Raw genomic sequence first — 8,305 nt, forward strand, 5'->3', positions numbered from 1 at the left:
AGTTATTGTGTCCCAAAAAGTGTGACAGACAGACAGCCGGACGGAAGGCGGGGGACATATTAATATTGAGAGCAAATTTACTTTCCCCGATGCCATCCCTAGTATCAGTAATATTGGCAGCCAATCGAATTTTACTGCTGATTAGTTTGCTGTCCGAGCTAGAGCTGTAATCCGATACGGGGGTTTAAACACACTATATTATATTACTTTGTTGACTGTGTTGTGTGTCATCGATAAGGTATTTTTCACGTGACCATTTTAAGATAAAATACCTGTAACACCACTATCATATCAAAGGGTGTTCTTTCATTTTATAAGTTTTAATTTGTAACAATGAATCGTTTTATAAAGTTTGTGATTTTGATTCAGATGGGAATAAACATCGTCAACTCTTACACTGGTATAGGTGAGTCCTGTGTGTATGTGCATAGTCAACTATTTTTTTTTTATCTAATTGTATAATTGTGTACTTTATGGGAGTGGAAGATACAGAACAAAAATGGTGATTGTTTCAGTAATATAATAGATAACCTACATATTGCAAAATAATGTCCCATCTTTAGATTTCATCTAATAATAATAATTATAATAAAAAGATCTATTTCCACGAGCAATATAATAACAAGTCACAAAGCATTTGCGTAATCCACAAAAATACACCGTAAGGTTACTCTACAATCCAGCTTTAAAATTACCTATATTTTGATCCAAACCCTTGGTATTTGTTTGGACTTAGATACTACTTTCCGTGCCCTGAATTCATAAATACAAAGGAATAAAAGACAAAATGTATATATAATCTGCGTATTTTTCACCATAGGTATGCACATTATGTATAGATGCATGTAAAAAGGTTTTAGGTTTTCTTTTGTAATTCTTTTTTATTAAGACTACTTTTATTTTTCTTACTGCGTATAATACAATCAAATGTTATTTATATTCATCTTATTAACTACGGATTGCGTGGATATTTGTTACCACCCCCCTCCCCGCTGCGCGCGCGCTTTTGTAAACAAAATGTCCATCCCAAACTTAGGCTGCCTGTCTACAGCTAGCCCCGCCTGAGAACAGGCCCGAAGCTAATTACCCGGCATTTTAATTCCTACATCGACGATTTCAGTCGAAAACACTGAGTATGCTTTTAGTAATTTTTAGAAGTATTTATTTCTCTTCTATTGTCATATTGAATGAAATTAAATATGTTTATTTAGCCGCTGTGTGTATGAAAGATGTCAAACTAATCAAAGCCAAATCACAAACTAGTCCTCTAATTATTCAATATGGCGGCGCCCATAAAAGGTAATTTCACAGAGGTGGTTTTGTTTGCGAAGACAAAATTAGGAGTATCTAACCTTGTTTTGAAAGATAAACAGATTGAAACTCTAAAGACAGTTTACAATGGCAAAGAATTATGGAAGACCAAATGGGACAATATTCATGATTATTGTTTCTACGTTCCAGTTTGAACATTAAGACACGAACGCAACATTCTAAACTAATGATTCTTGTTTCTACATTCTTATGTCAACATTTCATGTACAAAATCAACATTTTAAACAAAAAATTGACTTTATGTTTCATTTTCGGCGTTTTATCAATAACTTTTATATATCATTAAATATTAAAATTGAAAAATAATTTCTTAATTTTACACGACAAAGAAATCAATTCATTGGTTTCTGAAAGTATCTAAAAAAAATCTGGAATTTGAACTCTTAAGAAAATATTTTCTACGTTTCAAAAAGTCTTGAAGTTAAAATCTTGAAATAAAAATGTCCAGAAAAATATAATGAATTATCAACATTATTACACCAGAGGGCGTTAGCGTATGTGTACAAACAAGGGGTTGAATGTCAATTTCATTTGGCTTTATTCTATAGTGTGTGACAGGCAACTATTGTGTGAAGTCCAGAAAAAATTCAATTGAAACGAAATTATAATCTAATAATGCTTATTTCCCTTTATTAATTTATTTTATTTCAGAATACATGAACACAAACTGTGGAGAAACCGTTTATGTATTTGATTCTAAAATCATCAAACTGCAGCCATATATGATCGACTACATGGATGACGATTGTGAAGTTACCGTAAAAGTTCTTGGTTCATCGGAAATCCAGTTATCTTTTGTAGATTTTTACGTTCCGTGTGATGAGGGATCAGTGGTAATCGGCGGATACAGTTATGGTCACGGTAAGCATATCTGTTTAAATAAACAGAGAACAGATGTAAAAGTAAAAAAACTAGAAAAGGTAGTATGTGCTTACATTAAAATTTTTAATTTTGTGATAATATAATGAAATTAAACAAAGAGTCTAAAGATTAACTTTGATATAAGGTATATTAGCTATATAGCTAAGACAAACATGTAAGAAAATGGTATATTTGAAATTTCATGTTAAAACACTCAGACAGTAGGAAGCGATTCCCCAAAATTGCGCCAGAAACGGCCCTTTGCTGATGCCCCTCATCTTAAAAATAGTCAGAAATGATCATTTGAAATGGCTTAACTCCGAAACGGACTTCTCAGGTGTCCAATCTTTATCCAGATAAATACGGAATGGCGTGCAGAGATGCGTTGATTACCGCACACTTCTAAAATTATACAGAGTGTGGGAGACCATATTAATTGAGTTATATAACAAGCGTCCGTAGTAATTGACTGAAAAGATAACTGACCAATTTAATTGACTGGAATCCATCTGTAACAGTACAGCTTATGGAGCCACCACGGTGGCTCAGGCTCAGTGAATTGGCAGAAAACGTTACTCGGGATTTTCCAGTCTTGTTTCCCCTTGCCAGCGGTGCAGGACGAAGGGCATGAGAAGGAAGGGTTTATAGTCGTTAGTATAGGACGAAAAACTGAGGTCCATAAAGGAGATTCATTGATGTGTCGATGACGTTTACTTAAAGATACATTATGGGAGATTAGATAAAGAGCTGGCATTTCTCACTATAATAGTTAAAAACTAGATAATGTAAAGGGAATTTGCTGAAATTTTAGTCAAATTGATCCACTCTGAACCGAGATTTTAGCGATTGAATTTTCGGCCTAGTCTCGATCATCATTACTAAAGTCGGTACGATAAAAACATAATCTCGATTATCCATTTCCTGTTTAAATCATGAATTGAAGTCGAACAGCAAATCGGAACCTAATCCAATAAACATCACAGGCTAGCGATGACATCGAGAGTTGATTATGGTCTGGATAAGTTAATTAATGTCCAATTAATAATTTACATAACATTTCAGGCCTAAAGAAAGACTTGCAATAGGCAGATTTAGCTCTTGCATAATGTATGTTTAACGGCCCATTACGACTGAAAAAGTATAAGACGGGACCGCCGCTGTCCCTGCGCAAATGTACCTTATAGCATCGCTATTTGTCGTTCACGTAAAATAACCAGTGACACCTGGACTTCGACGAAAAGTAGGCTGAAACGCCGCAGTCCATGGAGAATTGCCCTCATAGCATTGCCTGATGTATGGCCAACGGCAATGACCCGACTGGAGAAGAATAGTTAATTCATAGTTTATTTGATTTTCACAATTGGGTTGCAATTCCCTGTTATAGTTTATATATCCATACCCAATATCTTTGATTCTTCAATTTCAGTGGAGACAGAAACGTGTAGTCGGACAAAACCTACACAGACTTACAAATCTTTTGGCGATTCTTTGACCATCAAATTTAAGAAAGAAGATGACGTTAGCGCCCCAACGGCTCATTTTCAGATTCTGGCGACTGAGATGCACACTGGTAAGATAACGTTGCTATTTGTTTTATTAAAGACTGTACTACCAAGGTATTTTCCTATTTGTTTTATCGTAGACTATACTGCCCAGGCGAGTTTCATATTTGTTTTATTGTAGACTATAATGTCACGATAACTCTTATTAAAGTGGCGTTATGGAAGATTAGATAAAGCGTAACAGCTCTCACTATAACAGTTAAAAAGTTAAAAAAAAATTAGACAAATTAAAGCGGATATGCTGAAGATTTCAGTTAAATTACTTCACTCTAAGCCGAGAAAGTCTCATTTTAATATCACTGCAGCCTTGATTGTCATTGTTACCGTTGTTACGATATTAAATAAAGTCTCGATTATACATTTTTACTGTTAATCATCAACGGCCGTTAAACCGCAGATCGGATTCAAATTTGTGGAAATCGCATCTATCAGATAGCATCGAGTGTTGATTATGGGGGTCTTGTCATGTTAATAAATGTCTAATTAATAATGTAGTTAACATTTAAGGCCTAAATAAAGACCTGCAATAGGCATATTTAGCTTTTGTATAATGCATGTCTAATTAATACTTTATAGAACATTTAAGGCCTGCAATGGGCAGATTTGGCTCTTGCATAATGAATGTTTAAGATATAGATCATAATGCCCTGGAGGCTATTTTACTTTTTTTATTATTAAGAAATAGACTATAACTTGTTTTGGGTAACACTGATCTCAGGATATGTCTATATGGCTTTATTTTTCTATAGTTTTATACAAATAATGAATATAATCCTTATAAGACATATAGAAATAGATTTCACAAAATAAAACACTTGTATGGATTTACTATTTCTGAATTTTAATAACATGCTACGTTTCAATACACAAACAGGTGTCGTTATCAAGCAAATATTTCTGGAGTTTTACGCCCACTTCCACCAAGGATGATATCGTAGTCAAATCTGTTAACATTCGTTCGTTCCTGGAGTTTTACGTCCACTTCCAGGGTTCTGTTAACAAAAAATGTGGTGCAATATATAGGTAACAGTTGGAAGCCACTTAGCAGACAAAACAATCACTACAAGGAAATAACAAGATGAACGATATAATATATTGATAACAATTAGAAACCATTTAGCCGATTAGACAAGCCTCGTTGACTTTTATCCTTTCACAATGAGAATATGCTAAAAATTGTAATATTACCGGTATATATAATTTTAAGTAAGACAAGTAAATTAAAGGGTTCTTATTATTACTTAAATCTGAAAACCTTAAACTCCCAATTCTGCAATGTATCATGGACAGAGCAACATTATCTTACACATTGTAGTCCTGTATAGACAATGTTATAAAATGATACTAAAGTAAAACACTTTATTGTATCCCTGTGCCAGAATATCTACACTACGCACACTGCAAAACCATTGAACTTTCAATAAATCAATATATCGCAGTTTGTAAACTTTATTGACAGTATTTTTTAAACATTAAAATACTGCAATAATCTAACGTCCACTCGACACAAACAAGATCATTTCGGGAATAACATATGGTTCAATTTTATTTCAATAATTCGCTTGCGCGTAGGGATCTATAGCAGTGGGAGGAAACCGGAGGACTCGGAGAAAACCTACAACCGGGGAATCGAAACCACGTCGGTTGCCTCAATGACAGACTTTATGATACAGCGCACAGGCGCTAACCATTCGTCCCCCCTCTCCCCTCCCCCTTCACCCCAAAGAAGGAATATTATATTTTATCTAAACGTAAGCTTGACCATATAAGCTGTATGGTATTGCAATAATAGCAATATATTGTGGGTTTTTTTTATCTTTTTTTAAATTTATTTTGGAATGTCTTTGATTAATTTTCCGTAAATGGGAATTAATTGTGGATTTAATATAATGCTACGTAAGAAATATTATAAATTGGCTGTTTATATTGTATATCTGCAGGATTGTGTGCCAGTTATGAGTTTGAGTGTAATAATTATAATTGCATAGACAAATACAATCTAGCATGTGATGGTTACGACAACTGCGGGGACAACTCGGATGAAGTTAAAGGTTGTATTTTAGAACCCGGCGCTATAGCTGGGATAGTTATAGGATCATTGGCGTTCCTGTTTTTGGTTTTCATCATATCAGTCGCCATATGTAGAAAGAAGCGATACGGATCTGTTTTATATGTAAGTTGTACTTCACTCAAAAAAATCCTTCGCGGCACCCATCACGCCGATTTTTCGTCACAGACTTTTTGCCGGCCGTTGTATGTTTTAAAGTTGAAAAATTAATGTATGTACTTTTTTTCATCCAAAACGACAACACACAAGATAAGGAAATTTTTAATTATTTCTGTTGATTGTGTTACTTATCCATGTCATATTCAAAAGCGTGTACGGGAATTTTGAATTTATCTTGGGGGGAGATCTCATGGAGCACCCATCAAAGGCTTAAACTAGCCATGGAATTAAGGCTGTACAATACTAGGTAAAATGTATCTAAGGATGCATTATGTAAGATTTAGATAAAGAGCTGACAGTTTTCGTTATAATAGTTAAAAAATAGGTAATGAAAAGGACATATATTTTGATAATTTCAGCCTAAGTACTCCATTCTGAAGGAGTTATCGCCGTATAAAAAACAGCGTAGTCTAGATTGTCATTACTGCCGTTTTTACGATAATAAACAAAGTCTTGATTATCCTTTTGTAATTATAGTATTGACCACCGTACGTTGAAAGTCAAAACCATTCGATATGCTAGAGAGTTGTTATGGACTTGGCATGTCAATAAATTACGTATTAATGATTTATAACATTTGGGGGCCAACGAAAGATCTGCAGATTTAGCTCTTACATAATGCTCCTTTAATGAGCTTTGCTTTGTTATTAATAAAATATTCTTTATTTCAATTGCAGACTAACGGGCCAACAGCAGCTGTCCATGTCAACACGAATCAGGGGATCGCTCAGCCTTACTTCATACAGCCGCCTACATCATATCCCCTCTCCCCTCCTCAGTACACCCAACAACCCCCACAATATTCACAGGAAACCCCACAATACAGCACACAACCAACAGCATCGTCGACAACACAGTGCCCGCCACCAGCTTATGAATTTTCTAGATTCCCCACAAAAAGCTAAAGAGTCATATCAGCATACGACCGACGTTGCTGGAAAATTATCGTGTTTGTAAGGAAATATATTTAGTTGCTTATAATTACACCAGAAAAATGAACTTGTAAATCTAATAACTTGCAAATTAATGCCAACATATGATGCAATTAAACATTAGGAGATTACAGCCATCTGTATTGTTTTAAGATGGCAAAAATATTGGTATTCAAATATTGGATACTTTAAGATAATTGACATCATTTGATCACTTTTTATTTGTATATACTAATTAGCAACCATATTACATTAAATTAGAAATTAACAAAATATTGTGAAAATGAGTTATTAAACACCAGCCAGCAGTCTTGTGTTGTTATACGCCCTCACAATGCACACGTATATTGCGAAATCTTTACATGACCGGACCATAGAAAATATATATTACGCTGATCTACCCATTTACATTCCACCCAATACACCCTCGTAGACGAAATAGGCCATGGGAAATATTGACACTTGCCTGAATAGTTAGTCCGTTGGTGCGTACTGGAGAACACTACCGAAATTCGTTTGGATATCATATCCCAAACACAGACAAATAAGGTTGGGATTTTATTAGTTCTCGATGCGCGGACGACTTATTCTGTTGGTTACTATATAAGGGGTTACACATTTTATTTTTATTTTTATAAACATTGTACGGTCTACAATCACAAATATATAAGGTACAACATGTGTAACAGTATTGGTTTTTTATGATGACAACACTGGTTGTTCTTCAAACATATCAAGTACAAAACTCTGTAATTAGCTTATGTCGAGGGAGCCATGGTCCTAGCTTGGCTTGGCACCCTCGGGTGCAAACTCCCAACTAACTTACATGGCCGCTCTTCGGTCTTAACTGGAGACCTGTCTGGCCCAAGTTAACTTTCTATAAGTTAGATCTCTGCTTATAATCCCTTTCTGGACAAAGGATGATCGAAGAGATTATGCAGCTTGCTATATTGCATCATACCAGATTAAACGTTCAGTACATATTGCGTTACAAGATAAAGAACATTACATAAACCGGGACAGCTATAAGTTTATATTATGGTAATGACTATAGTAATCAGTGTCATCTGGACAACCATGGGTGTCAATAGCCGACATAAGGATATTTTAATCAATTCCGCTTTCATGTTTCAACATTTTGTAACACATGCAAGAGGGTACACATATTATATACATACTATTTTAATGTAAAGACATGTAGTAAAATATAACAATGGTGAAGAATGTACTAGCTATCTCAGTGCGCAACCAATAAAATTATAATGTATACCTTTAAGGACTATACCTTGGGTTACATTCTAGTCCGGCAGCAGGTCAACAAACCTGGAAATATAGCCAACCTAATGTTTTTTGATGGATTATATATCTTCAGTATGTGTAGATTCAGAATC

General features: G+C 34.7%; 1 long non-coding RNA gene across 1 annotated transcript; it reads left to right on the forward strand.

Annotated features, from left to right (window-relative positions):
* The first annotated feature begins 304 nt into the window (after window positions 1-304).
* Window positions 305-7,591, forward strand: LOC126810342 (uncharacterized). Its single transcript, XR_007675180.2, has 5 exons — window positions 305-406; window positions 1,984-2,193; window positions 3,620-3,763; window positions 5,696-5,928; window positions 6,660-7,591. It is a non-coding gene; the product is annotated as an uncharacterized LOC126810342 (long non-coding RNA).
* The last annotated feature ends 714 nt before the right edge of the window (window positions 7,592-8,305 follow it).

This window comes from Patella vulgata, chromosome 2 (genome assembly GCF_932274485.2).
Source record: "Patella vulgata chromosome 2, xgPatVulg1.2, whole genome shotgun sequence".
NCBI lineage: Eukaryota > Metazoa > Mollusca > Gastropoda > Patellidae > Patella > Patella vulgata.